Source organism: Furipterus horrens, unplaced genomic scaffold, assembly GCF_987537825.1.
Source record: "Furipterus horrens unplaced genomic scaffold, mFurHor1.1.pri manual_scaffold_7, whole genome shotgun sequence".
NCBI lineage: Eukaryota > Metazoa > Chordata > Mammalia > Chiroptera > Furipteridae > Furipterus > Furipterus horrens.
Genome location: NW_028327177.1, coordinates 98,645,053 through 98,669,265, shown reverse-complemented (window position 1 = coordinate 98,669,265; position 24,213 = coordinate 98,645,053). Strand labels below are relative to the sequence as shown.

The window sequence follows — 24,213 nt, the reverse complement described above, 5'->3', positions numbered from 1 at the left end:
CAAGCTCCATGGAAGTCCAACAAACAAGATATAAAGAAGAAATACTCATCCAGACAGGTAGGAGGGGCGGAGAGGATTCGGTGTGGTGGTGGCAGCAGTAGCGACATTGGCAGGTCGGCAGAAAGCTCAGTCATACCTTTTTAAAAGTAAGGAGGGACACCTGGGGAGCAGCTCACAGTCCCAGCACCAGGGAAAATCAAACCTCATTGCTTCTGATTGTGTAAACCATGGGGATTGGGGCAGAGGAAGAAACTGCTGGTCTCTCAGCAGAGTCTGCTAGTTTAAAGGATCCCCACAGTCTTAGAACATCTGCAGACACACTCACTCTGGTAACGACAACCAGGACAATAGCTAAAGAGGCACCAGTCCCATACAAAAATGGGAAAAGTGTCTGGAAAAGAGGCAAGTGCTGAGCAAGTGGCATTGTTCCCTCTCTGACCCCTCTCCCACATACAGATTCACAGCATAGTGAAACAGGTCACACTGTACTGATGAATACCCAAGGCTCTGACGCTTACAATGTAACAGGAGCAACATCTCCACCTAAGACGTAGAGGCAAACACACACGGAACCTGTCAAGATGAGGAGACAGAGAAGTATGGCCCAAAGCAAGGAATGGTCAAGGTTCCAGTGGGAGAACTAAGCAATGAGGAGATAGCCAACCTAACAGATGCAGAATTCAAAACATGGGTGATAAAGATGTTCACAGGCTTGATACATATGCTTGAGTACAGCAAATGCATCAGGGAAGAAGTGAAGGCTGTGCTAAATGAAATGAAGGGAAATCCACACAAAACCAATGGTGAAGATATGGGAAGCCAGGGTGCTTGGTGGTGGCAAATGTAGCTCAGCCCCAGAGTAGAAAACCACTGGGAGCATGGTGGCATGCAGGACCCACTCCACACACCGGTTTTCCCATGGGGAACCAGGCCTGCATTTCTACAATAGTTAAAAGCTTGCTTTCTGCTAAAGGACTCCTTCATCCTGGGCTGAAAACAACAGATGTTCAGCATGTAACCTTGAAGCGGTTTCTTAGGGCCTATTCTGGACCAATTTCTAAGAACAAGATATGGCTAGACAAGTTATTCTTATCACCCATGCATATGTAACATTCTTTTCTCTATCATATAAAAGTAATACTCATATAAGGCAATGACTGGCACAATGATTCACAACTCCACCTAAAAAAATCAATAAAAGCCTGTTAAGGCTGGGGCAAACTGCACTTTCTCCTCTAGAAAGTGGCCAGTTCTGTCCCCTCTTCTCCACAGGATTCTTGCAGTTGCTATGCATTTATTCCCTTATCCACAATGCCGTGGACTCGGCTGGTCCGAGGTCCGGGACATCTGGTGCCCAAACAGGGACAATCAGAGGTTGTGAACCTGCATTGTGGACCACGTGTCAACCACGGGCCGGAGTTCGCACAATCAGCACCGAGGTAAGGGCCAACGACAACAAGCGCTTGCTGGTAAGGTTGTAGGACATGTGAAGATAAGAGGGAGGGGATCATTTCCCAGACCGCCTCTTGTGACCCTTTCAGTTTCTGTCTTTTTCCTCCATTCACCCATATAAAGAAAGCACATAGTGAATGAATGTTTCGGTCTTGACCAGACTCCTAAGATTGCTTTCAGGAAGCAATTAGTGTCAGTCATAGGGTTTATATGAGAGCATTTGGCACTTGCCAAACTCCAAAGATAAAAGGCACTTCCTTCCCTCAGCTCAAGAAATTGGGTGCTACCACATGAGTCAGAGCCTTGCAAGGGTGCCTGGGATCAATTCCTGATATGAGCAGTGGCCTTATAGGGACCCCCAAAACTATTTAATATAACTTTTGGCTTGGCCGGTAATGTACAATATAAAGATTGGTCATCTGGCACATTTGAGCCCCCCCTCGCAGTTTTAAACACTTGGGGGAGAATATGAGGACCATAAGCAGGGTCAGGGTACCTGGAATCTCCAGCAGCCCTCCCTGATTGTTTCACATCAACTGTACATCCTTGACCCACTACATTAAAATCCCTCAGTAGCTAGTTAGCTAGGGCTCAGTGCAGGCGGAGGAAATCAAAGAGACTTAAATTGAAAGCAAAACAGGGGACTTCCGGCCAAGATGGAGGCTTAGACGGACACGCTAGGTCTCCCTCTACAACTATAGAGGAATACAACTACTTCAAAACAAAGGATAACTAGAAATTCCAGAAAATAAAACTACACGGAAGTCCAACATATGAAGTTATAAACCAACAGTGCCATTTGGGCAGGTAAGAGTTAAAGTGGGCAGTGCTGTTTGCCGTCGCACCCGGAGCGGCGGGCAGCGAGGAGTCCCGGTGGCCAAGCCCCTGGCGGTGCGCGACTCCGGAGCTGGGGAGAGCGGCTACGCAAGCCCCTGGCAGTGCGCGACCCCGGCGAGGAGTCCCGGTGGCCAAGTCCCTGGCGGTGCGTGACTCCGGAGCTGGGGAGAGCGGCCGCCGCATCGCCTTGAACAGTGAGGCCCAGGGGGGCGGGAGGACGGATCCCGGTCTCCTAGCTGAATAACTGTGTGAATCCATCTTGGACCCCCGCCCCCAAAGAAAGCACCACAGGGCTGCGAAATAGGTCGCGGACAAGCAGGCGCCGGTCGCTAATTTGTGACGTGTACACAGGCACTGCCCCCACAGCCAGCCCAAGAAAACAAAAAGCATCTGTCAAAATGAGGCAGGCAACTTTAGAAATACCGGTAACACAACTCACCAGGCAGCAGATAGAGAACCTGACAGATGAACAGATAAGAAACCTGTCAGAGGCTCAGTTCTGGGCCATTGTTATCAGGTGGCTTACAGAATTCACAAAAGAGCAGGAAAAAGATATGAAAGAAGCGAAAAACTTTCATAACGAAAGGAACAAAACCGCATACGAGATAGAAGGAAAGGAAATAAAATCCAGAGTTCATTTCAACAAACTGGAATATGGAGAAGGAACAAGCAGTCAACCAATGCAGAGAGAGGAAATGGGAAGCAACAACGAAAGGATCAGAAACCTCTGGGACAGCTATAAAAGGCCCAACATAAGAATCATTGGTTTGCCAGAGAATGAGGAAGATGAACTAGAACTTGAAAAATTGAGTGAAAATATAATAAAGGAGAACTTCCCAGACTTGGGAAAGGGAATAGACCTGCAGGTCCAGGAAGCAAGGAGAGTTCCCAAGAGACTGGACCCAGGGAGAACCACTCCAAGACACATTATAATCAAAATGTCAAAAATTAAAGATAAAGAGAGAATCTTAAAAGCAGCAAGAGAGAAGAAAAGAATTATGTACAAAGGGGTCCCAATTAGACTATCAGCTGACTTCTCAAGGGAAACCCTACAGGCAAGAAGAGACTGGCAAGAAATATTCAAAGTAATGAAAATCCAAAACCTACAACCACGAATACTCTATCCAGTGAAATTGTCATTCAGAATAGAAGGACAGAGAAAGTGTTTCCAGGACAAAATAAAACTGAAAGAGTTCATTAGATCCAAACCACTGTTATATGAGATGTTAAAGGGACTGGTTTAAAAAGAAAACAGAAGCTAGGGAGATGAAACAAAGGCAAACTAAATAGGCAACGAGAGTGGAAGAGGAACTGTGGGTACGGGAAGCATATTGGGGGGAGGTCAACAGGGAGGGGGAATGGGGAAAGGGAGGGAGATGATATAGGAATTGGGGATCAAGGTAGGAGGGAATGGAATAGACGGAGAGAGGTTGGGAGGAACTGTATGCACAACTAATGGACATAATCTAAAAGGGGGGGACAACTGGAGGGAGGGGGGCCACCGGGTGGAGGGGAGCAGAGGGAAGGGAAATTGGCACAAATGTAATAATTTAATCAATAAAACACATTAAAAAAAATTGAAAGCAAAACAAAATACACTCATCATTTAAAATGGGCTCAGGTTTATCAAAGGAACAGGAAGTTTACCTATGCCTGTTGCTGCAGTTTCTGCACACAGCAGGATGTAACATAAGACAGCAGCATCTCATTCAGCTTTTACAGACTATTAAAGAGTATTACCCTGTTATTCCTGATAAAGGGACCTTAGATATTAAGATTTGGGAGAAGGCAGGAGATAAGCTAAACTCTCTACAGGATAGTAGTGTTTCCATTAAAGTTCATCTGATTAATTTACTACATATTGCTGTAGCTCAGAGCACTGTGGTCTCAGAAAAACAAAGGGAAAGTAAGGAAAATAACTCAGGTTTAGAAGACGCTGCAGCTGTGATAGAAGAGGAGAGGGGGAGGAAGAAGAAAGATGAGGAAATTTGCAGTCCCTGCCAAGTGATCATCTCTGCCAGCCCCTTTTCCCTGGGATCCTGGAAAGCCACAATAGCTCTTGTCACCTCCAATGTCTAACACAGGTCCGCCTACTTCTGCCTAACCCAAACCTTGACAATTGTTTAAACACTAAGATTCTGTCTAATAAAATAATTATATATTGTAGTATATTACTCAAATACTCAACTAATGTTCAAAAATTCATGTCTCTCAATGATAAGATCTGAATTTTTGTCAGCCTATATTAATAATATATACCTTTTAATGCCATTTTAAATAAAGTCAAATATCATTCCATAATATATATTCTTTGGTTGACAAAATTTCCAAGATTTAAAATTTACAGACTTATTTATAGCCTTGGAGTATTTCAAAGGGCCCCTGAAATATCTCAAGGATTTATTATTTTCTTCTTACCAAAAAGAACAAAACTCTAGACCAATAAGGCTTAATACATTTTAAAATACTTGGAAAGCTTTGTCAAATAAGGAAATTTTACAAAAGTCTCCAGAAGTCTACAAAGTTCTAATTATTTATAATTCTAATAATTATTTTAGAATGTTATATTACAAAATTACATATATTACAAAACATCTAATCACATAAGTCTTTAAAACAATAACTAAATTTTAAACCTAAAAACAATTGGCTAATACCTTTGCTCATTTACAGCAATCTATAGCCCAGGCAGGCTTACAAGTAACTCCTAAGAAAGTACAACAATCAGCGCCTTGGAGACCTCAAGTGCTCCAAATTAATTCTCCAAAGCCTTTAAGTCCCAATAATCTCCAGCAATTGTTAGGCATTATCAATTAGCTAAGGTCTAGCCTTGGTACAACTACCCATCAGCTTACTCATCTTTTTAACACCCTTAAGAGAGACCCAGATTTAAATTTCCCTCATACTTTATCTCCTCAGGCTCCAAAAAAAACAACAACAAAAGAAAAACCTAAATATTATAAACCAGCATATTAAAACTAGGCAAATAGAAAGAATTAATCCTTCTTACCCCATCAGGCTTTTCTGCTTTCCTATGTTAAGTTCCCCTACAGGACTTCTCAGACAGCTGCAACCGCAGCTCACTATGAGTAAATAGTTATTTCTTTCCCATCAACCTCAAAAAACTATAATGACTTATGTCTCTACCCTTTGCCAACTAATAATCAGAGGACAAGATAGAGTTCAACGATTGTTTAGCTATGATCCGGGGGTATTCACTTACCCCTAACTCAAGTTTATTTACAACAGCTTATTGGCCAGTCCCTAAATTTTCAAGGCACAATAGCTAATTATGTTAAAAAACTCAAAATCAATCTTCCTTCAGATAAACTTCTACAAAATGTTCCTCAATTGAATCTACATACTAAAAGCAAAATTAGCCCTACCCCAATATCTGAAACAAAAACTATTTATAAATAAATCAGGAAAAACTAGAAAAGAAATAAGAAGAAAAAGTAAACATAAAAGTTTTTAAAACATTGTAAATTTTAGTTCTAAAAACTACAGTCCCAAAAACAAGCCGTGCCAAACTTGCTATCTCCCCTGTCTTCTCTAGCCTCTGTGAAGCTGTCAAAATCACTAAGTAATAAAAACAGCCCACTTCTAAACACACTAAAGGAATGTAATAATCACCAAAAATTTAAAAAGTTTCTCTTGTTCTAGCAGAAATGGTAGAACACTCTACACTTCCAACTCCCTTCGAGGGAATAGATGCCACTGTTTAGTTCCTTAATTATTTCCTGATATCTTAGAGAGATAGGTTTGTCTCTGCTTTACACACAGAAAGTCCCAGGTTTATAACATCATCAAAGATAAAATATTATTCCAGCAAAGGCCCTGTAACTGGGTGTCTCCAGTCTCCAGTCTTACAGACTCAAAGTCCAGTTTGTGAGTTATTATGTAAATTAACTGTTTTGCACAAGTTTGCTCATTGCAGGTTTATCTGTCCAACAAAGAAGCCTCTGCACCTGCTCCAACCAGGGAACCAAATCTTACTAAAGGCCTGGAAGACTCAGGGCACTGAAAAGCCGCCAGCTAAACAACAAACTAGTTCCTGTGACATCCTATTGCAAACCTGTATTGATCAGGAAACCCCGGCCCAACTCTCAGCCCTGGAATTGGCCATACTGTAGCTGGGAGAAAGACAGAATACCCTGGTCACTAGACAACAGCTCTCCTGTAACCCCAGATTCTCAATATTATGTATCACCCTACTAAAACAAAACTAGTCAGCATTCTTGAGCTGACATATAACATCATTTACGAGATGTCTTTTCCACCATCCTAAAAGGCCAAATTGATCGACTACAATTTGAACTCCATCAGCAACTTATGGACATTAAGCAGCTCACTAAGCAAGAGGTTTTTCAAACCCTCCATGATGATCTCAGCTAGCTAAACCTAAAAAATTGGTTTGATGGGTTTAACCTAAGAATTTGGCTCCTCAGAGCTGCTAGTTGTTTATTGGTTTTGACAACACTCAGCATGCTTCGCTGCATTTGCAAATTATTTTTACAGAGTCATAAGAGGGACCAGCAAGTAGCAAGCCTTGTAGGTCTCACTACTAAAACCAATTTAACTAAAAATAAGGGGGGGGAGGCATGGGAAGCCATGGTGCTTGGTGGTGGCAAATGTAGCTCAGCCCCAGAGTGGAAAACCACTGGGAGCGTGGTCGCATGCAGGACCCACTCCAAACACTGGTTTTCCCATGGGGAAACAGGCCTGCATTTCTATAATAGTTAAAAGCTTGCTTTCTGCTAAAGGACTCCCTCATCCTGGGCTGAGAACAACAGATGTTCAGCATGTAAACTTGAAGCAGCTTCTTAGGGCCTATTCTTGGCCAATTTCTAAGAACAGGATGTGGCTAGACAAGTTATCCTTATCATCCATACATGTGTAACATTCTTTTCTCTATTATATAAAAGATGTCGATTCAACACGGGAGGAGACAGATACCGTGTCACTCCCGAGTCGGACTGCACAGCCATTCTCGGCGGTGCAGATAGACTCTTAAGAAGCTACACCATCGTCTCTCGAGACGGACGGCTGCCGACGACGACGACGATAAAAGTAATACTCATATAAGGCAATGATTGACACAATAATTCACAACTCTCTTGGATGTAATCCACCTAAAAAAATCAATAAAAGCCTGTTAAGGCAGGGGCAAACCGTGCTTTCTCCTCTTCTCCACAGTATTCTTGCAGTTGCTGTGCATTTATTCCCTCATCCACAATACCATGGACTCTGCTGGTCAGATGGGAAGAAAAACTGAAGAGAACAAAACTGGGATTCAAATCAATGATTTGGAATATAAGGAGAAAAAAAGCAATCAGCCAGTACAGAATGAGGAAACAAGAATTGAAAAAAATGAGGAGAGGCTTAGGAGCCTCTGGGACAACTTTAAATCTGCCAACATCTGAATCATAGGGATGCCACAAGGAGAAGAGGAAAAAATTGAAAACTTAAGTGAAAAGACAATGAAGGAAAACTTCCCTAATTTGGCGAAAGAAATAGACATACAAGTCCAGGAAGCACAGAGTCCCAAACAAGCTAGACCCAAAAAGGACCACACCAAGACATATCATAATTAAAATGCCAAAGGTGAAAGATAAAAAGAGAATCTTAAAAGCAGCAAGAGAAAAGAAGAGAGTTATCTAAAAAGGGGTGCATATAAGACTATCAGCTGATTACTCAAAAGAAACTTTGCAGGCAAAAAGGGACTGGCAAGAAGTATTCAAAGTGATGAAAAGCAAGGATCTACAACCAAGATTACTCTATCCAGCAAAGCTATCACTTAGAATGGAAGGGCAGATGAAGTGCTTCCCAGACAAGGCAAAGCTAAAGGAGCTCGTCATCACCAAGCCATTATTATATGAAATGTCAAAGGGACTTAAGAAAAAGAATATCAAAACTATGAACACTAAAGTGACAACAAACAGCTATCAGCAACTGAATCTAAAATATAAAAACAAAATCCAACTAAGCAAACCAGAATAGGAACAGAATCATAGGTATGGGGATCATTTAGAGGGTTATCAGCTGGGAGGAGGAAGGGGGAGAATTGGGGAAATGGTGCAGGGATTAAGAAGCATAATCGGTTGGTACAAAATAGACAGAGGGGAATTAAGAATAATATAGAAAAGGTTGAAGCCAGTGAACTTATATGCATGACCCATGGACATGAACTAAGGGGGGTGGGATTGCTGGGAGAAGGCAGTTACTGGGCAGAGAGGAGCAAAGGGGAAAAAACTGGAACTATTGTAACAACATCAATAAAATATACTTTACAAAAAAAGAATGTGAGATGACCGATGACAAGAAAAATGGTATTGAGAGGCTGGAGGGGGAAGAAATAGTAAGAGTGTGGAATGGAAACAAGTCAATACAAGAGTGAAAATAAAATTTTAAATGAAAATAAGAAGAGGAAAGATGACGGTAAAATGGAGTAAGAGAAGGGAGAAGCCAAATATGAGATTTGAAATAAACTGTAATATAAAAACATGTCAAGTAACTAGTATAAATGACCCATGGACATGGAAAACAGGGTGGGGACTGGCTGTGGGAGTGTAGGGACAGGGCAGTGAAGAGCAATGGGGGAAAATTTGGGACAACTGTAATAGAACAAAATTTTAAAAAGAAATTAAAAATAAAAATTAGTGACCTAACAGGCACAAACTTGAAGGACAAGAAATGAAAATTTAAAAAGCTATGCAGGAGAGAAAATAATGCAAAGTATGAAGAGGACCGTGGTGGAATTCATCTCAGTGGAATCTAGTGTTTACCATTGTCATATCTTTATGGATCTGCCCCCTGTGATGTCAGATGGTGTCCAAGTCTGGGTCTAGGCAGCTTGTTCAAGACTATGAGGGTTCTACAGTCTGTGGCTATCTCCTTCGGTTGTTAATCTAGTCAATACATAATCAGCAGTCCAGTTTAAGAACCACAGGGTGGGGCAGAGTAATACCTGCAGGCAGGACTATAGCTTCCACTCAGGCTGATGCCACTTGCAGGGGAAAGCTCTGCCTGAACAAGATAGTTCCTGTACTATGGGGAATGACTCAACACAGGGATCATGGCAGCTGCTCCCTCAGTTATTTTCCCAAAGCCATTATCCCCAGGCTTCTCTCCAGCATCTCTAGTCCACTCTGGCTCCCCTTTGCCTGTACCCTGGGTAAGTGGCAGACATGTTGTGGTGTAGTAGTTTCTTCTGTCTGTCCGTGGTTATAAAGCTTCTCTCAGCTTTTTTTCAGTTGGTTATTCCAGATGGTTTCTCTACAATTTACTTGTAATTCCAGATTGGTCCTGGGAGGAGGTTAGTGTAGCTTCCACTTACTCCTCCACCATCTTGGATCTCTCTATTGTCTCCATTTGACAGAAGAGAAAACTGAAGCTTAGAAAGATCACTTTCCCTACATCTGTCTGACTCCAAGGTCAAAGACCTTAAGCAATACTACACTTCCCATAGCAACCATAGGTCCAGCATTTTGTCTATGTTTTTCCATTTCTGCAAAAGCATTTAAACAAATGTTTATGTAATAGACTGCATGTTTGTGTCCCTCCAAAATTCATGTTGAAACCCTGACCCACAGCGGGATGTTATTTGGAGATGAGGCATGTGGCGGATAATTAAATCATATGAGTGGTGCCCTCATGATGAGGATTCGTGCCCTTCTGAGAGGAGACAGGAGAGTTTGCTTCCTGGCTCTCTGCTCTCAACCATGTGAGGGCACAGCGCAAGGATTGCCATCAGCAGACTAGGCAAAGATGGCCATCAGCAGACCAGGAGCTTAATAGTCAGCACCTGGATCTTGGATTCCCAAGGCTCCAGAACTGAGAAAATGAATGTTTGTTGTTTAAGCCATCAAGTTTATGGTATTTTTGTTACAGCAGCATGAACTGATAAAGCCCATATACATAGAAGTGATTTAAGTTTAATATCCTTGAAAGACTTTATATAAATGTACACAAGTTTGAAAATTTGTTAACATATATCCTGGCTTATAGCTTTAAAAATATAGTCACCATAAGCTAAGATGAACAGAAAAATTGTGAAATATAGGATAAATTCAAGAATTATTTGTTCATTTGCATAGCTTCAACCTGAGATAGCTCATATTCCACAATTTCTTTGAGAGTCATAGTAATTGATTCTTACCAACAGGACTGGCTTTATTTACAGCCTCATATCATCTAGTAATATTACCAGAATGAGTACACAAGTTTTCCAACATGTAAATACCAAAATCTTCCTTATTTTAACACCTAATATACCACCATTGGGAGTTAATTATTTTTGGCTAATCTGTGTCCTATTGCTAGATCTTCTTTTAAAATAGAAATTTATTCACTGGGGAGAATAACTCAAAGCCACTGATAGCTTAATGTACTGGTAGCTTAATGTGAATAAATATTCCAAATAGTTCCTAACAAAAGGAACTAGAACAAAAAGGACAAGCAAAATTAATTCCTTGGGAGGACAGTGAGAGCAATAAACTGAGGAGGTGGCCAAAAGAGGACAGCAGACCAGTCAAGAAAAACTTTTTCCCCATCATGTTGACCTGGGAAATAGTTCTGCAGTGCTGTGTAGGAAGGGGTTTCATTTACTGAAAGAAAACTGGTCATACTCCTAGCCACTGGGTTCTATTTGGAATAAATCCAAAAAATAAAGCTGAAAGATTGTACATAAAAATGCTATGGTTTGATCAATTCCAACTGGCTAAGTGAGATCCACAACTTTAATAAACTTGATTTAAAGGCAAAAACATCCAAGTATCACTTTTGTTGAATCAAAAGGATGAGCTGCTTTTATCTTAATTGAAATTATATATTCATTTTCATCCATAAAGCTTCAGTAACAATTTGAATTGCCAAAATCTTTAATCCTAGAATTATTTGCCTTTCAGGATTGTCAAGTAGATAATTATATTAAAAGTACCATCTCTTTTATCCATCAGAGTTGAGTGCTACTCGTTTAACCTGAATCTTTTACCAAATGTACAGAGCATTTTATATGTTTAAAAAGCTGGAGAAAATTTTGAGAAGTCTTTTATTGTCCTTAGCTCTTTAAAATCAGTTTATTTGTTAAAGGTATCTCAAGAGACATATTTCACTAAGTAATTTCTGAGTGTAATGTTCAAAAATATTAGATACTCAAAGGGCTCAGAAAATCAAATGTTTTTCTGTTCTAGAGCTAACATCCATCAACACCAAAGTTATCACTATTGTTTGAACTAAAGTCATCTAAACTGAAAACTAAAGTTAAACATCAAATTATGTTGGTCAAGACAGTTTAATCTTTAACAGCTGAACAACTTGAATTCCATCCTAAGTAGAAATAATACTTCTAGAAAAGTCATTACACCTTAATAAGAATCATAATCCTGCTTTTTTTATGTCTTGAAGTAATGATGTGATCAACTATGCAACACAGAAAACAAACAAGTTCAAAAGCAACATTGCTCCTGCCAGAGATGGTTGATTGTGAACACTGCATGAATAACAAGCAATACAGTAGTTTCTTTGGTTTACTCGGATAATCAGGTATTCATTTCCTTTACATCGAAAACATGTCTCATAGACCCTCTTATCATTTGCATACATCTGAAGATAAGGTCCCCAACACCGAGGTGCTGAAGCGAGCCAATATGAGCAGTTTGCATGCAGTTCTTAGCGAGAGACGCCTCAGGTGGCTCGGCCATGTCAAAAGAATGGATGCAGGCCGTATCCCCAAAGACCTCCTCTACGGCGAGCTAGCAGAAGGCAAGAGGATGACAGGGCGCCCAAAACTGCGGTTCAAAGACATCTGCAAAAAGGACATGACACAATGCTCCATCAATCTCAACACATGGGAAGTTCAAGCAGACGACCGCCTAGCCTGGAGGCTCGCGGTCAGGCAAGGTACGTCACGCGCGGAGGCTGCACGCAACGAGGAGGCGGTCCAGAAAAGATCGAGGCGGAAGCAGCGTCAGCAGCAGCAACAACAGCCATCTGCCTTCACCTGTACCAAGTGTGGCAGGGATTGTCACTCCCGAATCGGACTGCACAGCCATTCTCGGCGGTGCAGATAGACTCTCAAGAAGCTACGCCATCGTCTCTCGAGACGGACGGCTGCCGACGACGACGACATCTGAAGAATACACCACTTGGTACCCTCATGCACTTTTACCTTTCCCAAAGTATTGTACAACAGTACTGTCATAAATCTGGATGGAAAATCATTCATGCATTCTACAATTATTTACTAGTTTATATGATGTTAGAGGTCCATGAGAGACAATTTCACTACTCAGAGCACTCAGAGCAGACTCTTGAGTTGGAGAGAAATAGGTTAGGATGCTGGTTCCAGGACTAACTAGTCCAGTGTCCATAAAACAATTATTATAACTCTGAGCACCTCTATTTCTCATCCATAAAAAAGGGCTAAAAACATCTCATAGACAGGGCTACTGTATTTCTGGGCACACCGTACAGTCCTGCTCATAGAGGCATGGGGAAAAACAAATGAAATACCAACTGCTTGACTATAAGTTAGCACTGTCTCAAGTGTTAGCTGATATCATAATGCCAAGATGAATCAGATATGGATGCGGATCTCCAGGAGCTTCCAGTCAAGATGTAAAATGATAACATGTGCAGATAGAAAGTAAAGCACACAAGACAATCATCAGTACAGATCAAGGATAACTGAACCTGGGGAAAATGTGACTGTTTTCAGGCAGGAAAACTGCATGACAACTTCTCCATTTGCCATGTGATATATCTCTGAAACATGTCACATTAAAAGAAGGTAAGTGTCAGTTTGGGGCTACCAAATCAAAGGTTAAAAATCTGAGACCAAAATTAATCATTGTGAATCTCCAAATTCAGCACAAAGTTCTTCACGATACAGATGCATGATGTAACACATATGTCACATTCTGACATTCATTAAACAGCTACATATGCAGCAAAAGTGGTCTGACTACAGTCTGGTTAATTCATTCTTACTAAGCACCTATTGTGTGCCTGAATTTGTGTGTAAAACTCTCTGCCCATCAGAATGAGTACTCTTACAAGGAAGAAGATGCCCAAGTACAAGATTGAAAGGGAGAAGATAAATCAGGATGGTCAGCTTAAAAATGTAGCTACCTAATCCAGCTTTGCAGCAACATCCTCAACTCTCCTTGAAAGAAGAGTTCTGATCAATAACAGCAGGGCACACTGTGAACTCAAAGACAAGGTAGGGCTTTAAATGCTAGCCCATGGAATTAGGCTCCTTAGGCTTTTTATATACATGGGTTTAAGACTTATTTCAACAGAAGATGGAAAGATACTGCTTTATTTTCATGCTCCTCAGCATGTAACTTCTTAAGCATTACTAAAATATAACATTTCTAATTGCATGACAAAAATATTCCATACAGCAACTGTTCTTAATGATATGCTTACAGTTGGCCATTTCATTACCTAATAATTACCAGATCATTAAAGCAAGTAATATATTCTTGCGGGATAAGCTTAAGGCACTAATTTCAGAGAAAAGGATAGAAAAGCTCTCTTAAAATCACCAGTAGGCAATGTGTAGAATTAGCTGTTAAAGTAAATGAATATAAATGTATTTTTAAAAGTAAATAGCAGTACAATGAAAGTTATAGCTGATTCTGGATTATGAAGTCAAAAGGGAAATGGCTGGAAGGATCTGGGACAAGCCTCTCATTTTACAAGTAAGGACATGAAGTTAGCAAAGTTGAGTGAGCACAGCAGGCTGACAGAGCTACTGTAGGTAGAGTCAGCTTTACAATGGGTTTCTCATCTCTTATTGCAAAGCTCTTCTTTTTCTAATCAGAGAATCCTCTAAATGCAATGTAGATATGATTTTTTAAATCTTGATTAATTAAAATATTGAGGCAATGCAGAGAGCTAGTTAATTATATTTTCTAATTAAACTGGGTCTGTACCCAAAACTAATCTTTGTGACTCACAATTTTACAGTGGCTGGAGAGTCCAGATTTAACATGTCTAGCTCCTTCCCTGGTTCCAGGCAGCACCTCGGCCTAAATACATCACCACCACTCCACCTGGCTCATTCCTCCTCATCCTTCAGAAGGCAATTTAACATCCCTTCCTCAAGTAGGCTATTCCTACACTTTCAACAAGGTGAGCTTCTCCCAACTCTCTACATCCCATGGTGAAATTAGGACAAATTTATAATTATTCATTTAGTATTAGTTTTCTCCCACTAGACAGGAGTTCTCAAACCCCCTGGAATGCTTCTTAAAATACAGATTGCTGGGCCCTATCCCTAGAGTTGCTGATTCTAATATGGTGTAGGGCCTGAGAATTTGCATTTCTAATAAGTTCCTATATGATGCTGATGGTCCAGAGACCACTTAATTTTTTAACAGTTTATTTTTTATTGTATTTTTCCATTACCATTGATCCCTTTATACACTCTTCTACTTCCACCTGCATCCTTCCCCCACACACACACAATCACCACATTGTTGCCTGTGTCCATGAGTCTTTTTTCTATTTTTGCTATATCCCTCCACTCTCCAACTGCCCCACAACCCCCCACTGCCCGAGCTGTCAGCCTACTCTCTCTGAGTCTGCAGAGACCACACTTTAAAAACCACTAAGCTAGACCAGTGTTATTTCTTATGTGCTATACAAATAGTTGAAGGTTAATTAGCAGTATAACTCGGTAGTAATGCTGCCAGTCTCCTTCCGACAAGTAAAAAAAAAAGAAAAAAAAAAAAAACCACTAAGCTAGACTATAAGATCCATGAAGCCAGTGGCTAGGTCTTTCATCTTCATTGTTCTATCCCTAGTGCCTGGTACAATACCTGGCACATAGTCAGTTCTCAAAAAATAAAATCAATTAACAGTTTTTTTATCTGGGGCAAAAAGTTACAGCTCCAAAAATCTAGAGTATAACATTAGGGGAAGATTTCTGAAGGGTATACAGAAACTCTGTAGTATCAGAGCAATTTTTCTAAGTCTAAAATTTTTCCAAAATAAAAAGTTATGTAAATGTATACACATACATATATACACACAATATTGCTGTCAAAGAACAAAAATACAAGGGTGAATCAGGCATGACTTTAACATATAAGCTGGCTACTTCTTTTTAAATCCATTTCCAACAGAAATTGACTAGAAATTGATAGCTTTTCCTGGGCTGCTCCTCTAGCTAGAGAAAGCAGCCTGCAGTCAACTGCTGGATAATTGAGCATTCAGGGTTGGCTGGCTTCTGGTAAATAGCTGCATCAGTCCTCTACCTGTAATTGTGGCAGACCTTTCCATCTTCAACTCCCCAGGACCAGATGAAGAACAGATGTGCAGAGGGACAATGCTTTCCACTATTCAATGCAAGCACCCTAATCACTAGCAAATTACTTCCTGAGTGCACTTTGCATAGGGCCTCTCCTGTGGAAAAGCTGAAACAGCAACAACTTGTTGGATGATTTACAGGCTCTAGGAAGGCCCCTTGGTTCCAAAATATCCCCATCTCAACCTGCCACTGGGCTGGAATTTTCACCAGGGGCAAAACAACCCCTCTGCTGTCAAATACTGCCTCTCCACAAGACCTCTATGAAAGTGCCACTGTGGCAGCACTTTTAAAAGTTATCCATAGCTTTGGTCCCAGATGGAATTAATTTATCAGACTACTTTCTAGTATGACAGCCAGCCTAAGAAGCCATGAAGAAGCTATTTGGATATGGGGATTGCAAGAAGCAGACCTGGGTATGGAAAGTAAGGGCAAGGGACATACATGGAAACTAGTTGTGGAAGGCAGGAAGTAGCCACATGGTGAACAGCTGTTTGTTGACTGGCCCTGGAACCCACCATCTATTTTCAGTGAATCTCCTATTAATAAAGATATGACCCTTGCTGACTTAGTCCATTTAGAATGTTATAACAAAATACCAGACATTGGGTGGCTTATAAACAACAGAAATTGATTTCTCACAGTTCTGGACACTGCAAGTCTGAGATTATGGTGCCAGCATTATCTCTCTTTGATGAGGACCTGCTTCGCAGTTCATAGATGACCATTCTGTGTCTTCCCATGGCAGAAGGGGCAAGAGAGCTCTCTGGGGTCTGTTTTGTAAGGGCATTCATTGATCCCATTCATGAGGGCTTTACCCTCATGACCCACTCACATCCCAAAGGCCCCTCTCCAAACACTATTATATTGGGGGTTAAGTTAGAACATACAGGTGTGAGTGAGAGGCAACCACACAGTGATGTTTCTCTCCCTCTCTTTCTCCTTACCCCTCTCTCTAAAAATAAAAAAGATAAACAAACAAATAAATAAATAATTTAAAAAAAAAAAAGAACATACAGACATTCAGATCATAGCACTTGCCTTCAGCTCAGACAAAAACCAAAGTCCAGAGATATTGGTAAATATAAGTGCAGCATGCCAGTGGCTATGCTAGGTGTTTTACTAACATGTCTATGCATTTAACACTGTGTAGGTACTATTATCTCATTAGACCCTCTGTAACACCCTGTGAGGTAGCTGTTACTGTCCCCTTTTTATAGCTGAGACATTGCAGCTTAATGCAGTGATTCCTCAAAGCTCCCACATTAGTAAAGAGGCAGAACTAGAGTCTAAACCTGGAGCTACCTAGAAAAAAAAAAATGGGTCAGTATTGACAATGCCAAGAGCATGATATGCTCAAATTAACATGGAGACCTAATCGTCTCCTTCTGGCTATAGGTCCTTTAGCAAGTCATTAACCATTGCCAAGCCTCAGTCCCCCAGCCCAAACACTTGTAAGCACTACTTCGGTATTAGCAATTATTAACAACGTTGTTTTTACTGTTGTTCTTGTGCCTAAAATTACTTTTTAAAATCCTGCTATGTACATCAATATGGATGGAATTTGAGGGCACTATGCTAAGTTAGATAAGTCAAACACAGAATGACAAATACTCTGCATCACTTATATGCAGAATCTGAAAAAGCCGAACATAAAAAGAAAGAGGAGAGTGGTGGTTACCAGGGGCTAGGAAGGGAGGGAAATGAAGAAGTATTGTTTAAAGAGTATAGACTTTCCATTACAAAATGGATAAATTCTGAGGCTCTAATATACAGTATGGTTATTATAGTTAATAACACTATATTGCATACTTGAAAGTTGCTAAAAGAGTATATTTTAAGTGCTCTCCCCACAAAAAAAAAGAAATAATAATTATGTGACATGACAGAGTTGTTAGCTAACCTATAATGGTAATAATTTTGTAATATATAAACCTATCAATCCAACATATGGTACACCTTAAACTTACATGTTATATGTCAATTATATCAGTAAAGATGGGGGAAAAACTTCCTTTCTGCTTCATTTATTCATTGGTTTTATTCAAAAATGTATTTCTGTTCTAGAAATAGAGTGCTATAAACAAAAAAGAAAAAGCCTGTGACCTCAGGGGAAATGGTGGGGTAAACAGTTAATAAACAAGTATAAATAAGTAAAACAAGACCATTACAGGTGATGATGCATAAAAATTAATAAAGAAAATGAAGTGTAACCTCAGCTGATGTGACTCAGTGGACTGAGTGCCAGCCTGTGAACCAAAGGGTTGCCAGTTCGATCCCCAGTTAGGACACATGCCTGGGTTGCAGGCCAGGTCCCCAGTTGGGGGAGCACAAGAGGCAACCACACATTGATGTTTCTCTCCCTCTCTTTCTTTCTCCCTTCCCCTCTTTCTAAAAATAAATAAGTAAAATCTAAAAGAAAAAAGGAAAAATAAAGTTACAGTAATCAGCTATGACACATTGCAATAGACAGATGAGATGTTTTTCACATATAAGTTTGAGAGTTCCATGAAATACTTAAGTTCAGATGCCATATAGAATATTAGACACAAAAATCTAGAGCTAAGGGAGAAGGTTAGGTCAAAATATGCACATGTGAGTCATCAGAATTCATGTTTTCAAAGTCATATGACTACATGAGAACTTCTAGAGAGAGTGTGTAGAGAGAGATGTAAAAAGAGCTCAAGACCAAACCCTGAGGAGGTAAAGCCAGCAAAAGAGAATAAAGAGAAATAGCCTAAAGAAAGTGGCACAGCAGGGGCCAAGACAAGAATGGTTCAGGAAAGAGGAAGATCAAAGATGCTGAGAAATCAATATTAAGACAGAAAAGGGCCACGTGGTGTTTTTGCCACATGGAAGTTGTTGACAAGCCCACTCTCATTGGCTTGATGAACATGGCAGCCCAGCTGGATGCAGCTGAAGGGGCAAGGGCAGGTAAAGAACAGAAAACAGCATATGTGGATGACTCGAAATATCTGCAGTCAAGGGAGGAAGAGAAATAGGGTAACAGGTAGAGGCGGACATGGTATCAAAGGAGGGCTCTTTCTTTTTAAGATGAGCTAGAGCTCATTCATATGCTGTAGTCAACAAGCCAGAAAAAAGAGAAAATGATGCAGAAGAGAGAAGTGATAGAATGAAGACCTTGTAAAGCCCCTACAGCATTGAGAGAGAGGTTGGTCTTTGATAGCAGTAGGGACACTCATTCCAGGGGAGCACAGCAAGACTTCAGCAGTGCTAAGTGGGTACCAATGGAGGTAGGTTTGGGGGCTAAATAGTGAATGGGACAATATGGGCCTACAATGGTTTTTTAAAAAGTAATCTTAGTTTTGACATTCTGAGAAGTGATAACTATATAAACTAAGATCACAAAACATAAAAACAGAATTATTTTTCCCATTTGTAAAAGACCTTAAAACTTAAATAATCGAAAGCCCTCCTTTCACATAAGAGGTCCAAAGGAGTTGACTTGCTCAGGACACAAAGCTTCTATGTAACAATGAAGAGGCTATGAGCCAATTTGCCAGAATCTTAATCTTTATGCAAAAAAAGTAGGTATTCTATGCTCTGCCTTGTACCTTCATAGACTGAAAATTTCTCTCAGTACATTTCAAACAGATAACATAGCAACTTATATTACTTAATTTTTTCCACTTTCCTGCTATAGATCAAGTCATAGGGAATTAACTTTCGTACATAAATGCACCAAACTACACAGCTGTGATGAGTGTAGGTAGAAACACAGAAACAGCCAACCTGCAGAAAGCCTCAATTAAGGCTCCCATGCCACCACTATAATAAAGGGTAATTTGGCATTTGTAGAGCTGTTCAGATTAAAATATTGCCACTGTGGATTTCCCCACCACATAATCTCTCCACAGACTCCTTAATAACAATACTGAAAATGTTTGGCTTGAGGAATAAAATGGATTAGAAACATAAGCCAATGTGAAAAAAGGAAATTTGACACCAGAAAAAATGGTCTCAGTCTTTTTTGAATTTGGGAACATTTTCCCACCAGTAACAAAGTAAACCAGGAAATTGATTAGCAGAAGCTAAAGTAAGGGGTATGATTTCTTTGTACCCATTTCTAGCATGGTACCTGGCATATAGAAGAGCTCAAAAATATTTTTTATTGTGCTGAATGGGGGGGAAAAGCCAGTCTCAAAACGTTACACCCAGTATGTTTCTATTCATATAACATTCCCAAAATTACAAAATCATAGAGATGAGAAAATAGTAGTAGTAGCAGGACTATGGTTGAGAGGTAGGATGCAATATGAAAGTGTAAAAGGCAGGTCCAAGATGGCAGCATAAGAGGAGGCAGAACTCACCCCTCCCATCAACACACTGAATATTTAGAACATTTCCTCCTGAGAGACAACGGAAAGACAACTGAACAGTTTCTACACAACAAAGAAGTGAGAGATCACATAGGAAAAACTGGGGAACCATGGGAGCCCCACAGAATCTTAGGGAACCCATCAGAATCAGAGGAGCTGGTGAGTGCCATTGTTTACATTCCCCCTATGCTTGGATAACATAGACAGGAACTCTAGCCAAGCATTCTGGCCATCCTGCAAGGCTGCAGTAGTGTGTCCTAAGCCATACCCATGGAGCTAGGCTCCAGCAGGACCAAGAGGGTGCCACAGGAGGCATGCACTGTGTCCTCCAACCAGAGCTAGAGCCAGCAGGACCAACAGGGTGATCAGGCTCACCCACACCAGGCCACAGCTGCACCCATGAACATCAACTAAGTGAGGGGATTGCTGGAGGGAAGCTAGGTACCAGGCAGAGGAGGGCAAAGGAGAAAAATTGGTATAATTGTAATGGCATAATCAATTAAATAAATCAATAGAATAAGAGAACTCAAAGTGCATTTTAAGAATCAGAAAATATAATTAAGAACCAATCAGAGATAAAGACTACAATAACTGAGATGAAGACAATGCCAGATAGAATTAATAGCAGATGAGTTAATACAGACAAATGGATTAGATATCTGAAAGACAAAATAGTGAAAATCACCTATGCTGAAGAGAAAAATGAAAAAAGAATTTTTAAAAATTAACATAGTATAAGTGACCTCTCCAACAACATAAAAGAGCTCTAATTCTCATTATAGGGATTCCAGGAGAGAAAGAAAAATTGGCAGGAAGTATATTTGAAGAAATAATGGTTGAAAACTTTTCTAATATACAGGAGGAAACAGATGTCCAAGTCCAGGAAGAACAGAAAGTTCCAAACAAATGAAACCAAAAAGGCAGACACAAAGATGACATGTAATTGAAAATGGCAAAAGTTAGAAGAAACAGACAATCTTGAAGGCAGCAAGAAAGTAACAAAAAGTCACATACAGGGAAAACCTTACAGGCCTATCAGCTGATTTCATAGCAGCAACTCTATAGGCAACAAGACAGTGGCAGGAAACATTTCAAGTGCTGAAAGAAAGGAACCTACAATCTGGAATACTATACCCAGCAAGGTAATCATTCAGAATTGAAAGAGAAAGAGTTTCCCAGACAAGCAAAAACCAAAGAAGTTCACCATCGCTAAGCAGGCTTTGGGGAAAAGATGTTAAAGGGATTTCTTTATGCAGAAAAGAAAAGGTCATAATCAGAAATAAGAAAATATAGGAAAGAAAAATATCACTTGTAAAGTCAAATACATAATAAAGACAGTGTATCAACCACTTAAGCTAATATGAAGGTAGCAACAACAAAAGTAGCAAAATTAACTGCAAGTAACACAATAAATAGGGAATACACAAACAAAATGGTATAAAACATGATGTCAAAAACAAAGTGAAGAGGAAGTAAAAATTCAGTGCTTTTAAACTTTTAACTTAAGCACCTATCAGTTTAAAATAACTGCCATACGGAACATTAGAAGATGGCGGTGGAGTAGGTAGCAGTGTTCTCTGCTTGCTCTCATCGCGGAAGGACTTGGAGTACAAGCACAGAGTGGAGTGAGTGAGTGTGGATTTCAGATAGGGCAAACAGGGAAGGGAGTGTGGGAACAGTGTGAAAGAGGGCAGAAAGCTCAGCCCAAGCCCTCCAAGCAGAGTCACTGGGCTTCCCAGCCCAGCGCCTCTGCCACACCGCCCCTCAAAGGGGAACCTGCTGATCGGTTCATTAGCCAGGATCTACTTGGAAGCTTCCCCCTGCCATAGGCGCCCTGACCAGCAAAGTCCTAGAGGGAGTCAGAATGCTTGGTTGAAACAGCCGGAGGCCTGGGAAGACAATGAACAGCCCGGACTGTGAGAAATTGTATGAACTGAGTCTAGGTGGGGACCCCCTTGGCTTACAACCCTGGGCTGGCAACCCTGCCCCATCCCCACCCCTGGCACTCACACCAAGGCTCCACCAAATAAAAGGCAGAACTGAGCCTTGGATAGGGGCCCAAACAGGAAAGCTGCAGCAGAACTGCAGACTCGGTAGGAACCCCAGGCAGGCAAGTGGCACACGCAAGCATACAGGCAGGGATGCAGGCCAGTGCTGCTGCTTGGAGGCAACACAGAGACTTTTTTGGAAGAGCAGAAACAAGACTTGAGGCTGGGCAGAAACTATTGGCATGTGTGCGCTGGCCCATCAGCAGAATAGCATTGCTAGATAAGCCTGAGGAGGGCTGAGGATGCTGCAAGACCACGGGGGAGGGGACTCAACTAAGTGCAGCTCACAGCAGAGCAGCTGCAGGCCCACAAGTGAGAGAACTGCAGCCTCAGAATTCAGCTGGATCTCCTCACAGCCAGCCAGCCAGAAAATATTTGAAACCCATGGAATTTTGACCAGGCGCAGATCCAGAAAAAGAAGACAGTGCCCAAAGGTTGTACTGGGGAAAAACTCTTTCTTTAATCTGTTTCCTACCTTCTCTCCCTCCATTCTTCTTCTTTAATTTTTGTCTGTTTTGTTTATCCTCCCACTCACACTAAACATATAGCATATAACTGCTATATAAACCTAATATTAAACACTTCCACTTTCTCACTTCATTCTGCATTCTTCCTTCCCTTTTTCAACATGCAATGTAAATATTACTGTCTTGCATAGCCTTGACCCTACTTGCTACTATTATTATTCTACCATATTTCCTCTCAAAAATCATCTTTCTTTCATTTAAAACAACTCTTTTCTATTTTTCCTATATTATAATAGTCTTAACCCCTTTACATTTATATTAATACTGGCTCATTAGCTGCTGATAGTGTGATTGTGAGTGGGGGTATTTTGGAGGGTGTGGGTTCTTGCCTGGGTTTTGTGTTTATGTTTTTTTTGTTTTTGTTTTTATTGGTTATTGCTTTACTTTATCATAGTTTATAACATTTGTCATCTTGTTCCAAAATCATGAATACTGCATTTATTTTGTCATATTTTTATACTGTTATGTTTGAATAAGTATTCAATGATCATCTCAAGTTTTTTTGGATCACTGTTCTCCACTTGTGTGGTCTTTTTTTTAAAAGCATATTTTATTGATTATGTTGTTACAATACTTCCAATTTTTCCCCCTTTGCTCCCCGCTGCCCAGTACCCCCGTCCCTTCCAGCAATCCCACCCCCCCTTGGTTCATGTCCATGGGTGGTGCATATAAGTTCTTTGCCTTCACCCTTTCCTATATTATTCTTAAAATCCCCCTGTCTATTTTGTACCAACCGATTATGCTTCTTAGTCTCTGCACCATTTCCCCATTTCCCTCCCTACCCCCTGCCAGCTGATAACACTTCAAATGATCCCCATACCTATGATTCTGTTCCTATTCTGGTTTGCTTAGTTGGGTTTTGTTTTAATTTTTTAGATTCAGTTGTTGATAGTTGTGAGTTTGTTGTTATTTTAGTGTTCATAGTTATGATCTTTTTCTTAAGTAAGTCCCTTTGAGATTTCATATAATAATGGCTTGGTGATGATGAAGTCCTTTAGCTTCACCTTGTCTAGAAAGCACTTCATCTGCCCTTCCATTCTAAATGATAGCTTTGCTGGATAGAGTAATCTTGGTTGTAGGTTGCTTTTCAGCACATTGAATATTGCTTGCAAGTCCCTTCTTGTCTGCAAAGTGTCCTCTGAGAAATCAGCTGATAGTCCTATAGGAACCCCCCTGTAGGCAACTCTCCGCCTCTCTCTTGCTGCCCCTAGAACTCTGTCTTTAACTTCACCTTTGGCAATTCAATTATGATGCGTCCTGGTGTGGTCCCCTCTGGGTTCAGCTCGCCCAGGACCCTCCGTGCTTCCCGGACCTTTATGTCCATCTCCTTCGAAAATTTGGGAAGTTTTTCTCATTTTTTTCAATTCTTGCTTCCTTATTCTGCACTGGTTGACTGTTTTTTCTTCCTTATGTTCCAAATCATTTATTTGAACCCCAGTTTCCTTCCCTTCACCATTGGTTTTGTGTGGATTTTCATCTCACTTAGCATAGCCTTCACTTCTTCTCTTATGCATTTGCCATACTCAAGCATATCTGTCAAGCCTGTGAGCATCTTTATCACCAGTGTTTTGAATTCTGGATTTGGTTAGTTGTCTACCTCCTCATCTGTTAGGTTGGCTATCTTCTCGTCACTTAGTTCTCCCACTGGAACCTTGATCCATTTCCCCTTTTGGGCCATACTTCTCTGTCCCCTC

At 40.6% G+C, this 24,213-nt stretch overlaps 1 pseudogene; it reads left to right on the top strand.

The window, feature by feature from the left end:
* The first annotated feature begins 14,886 nt into the window (after nt 1-14,886).
* LOC150004880 (small nucleolar RNA SNORA19) lies at nt 14,887-15,006 on the top strand (annotated as a pseudogene).
* The last annotated feature ends 9,207 nt before the right edge of the window (nt 15,007-24,213 follow it).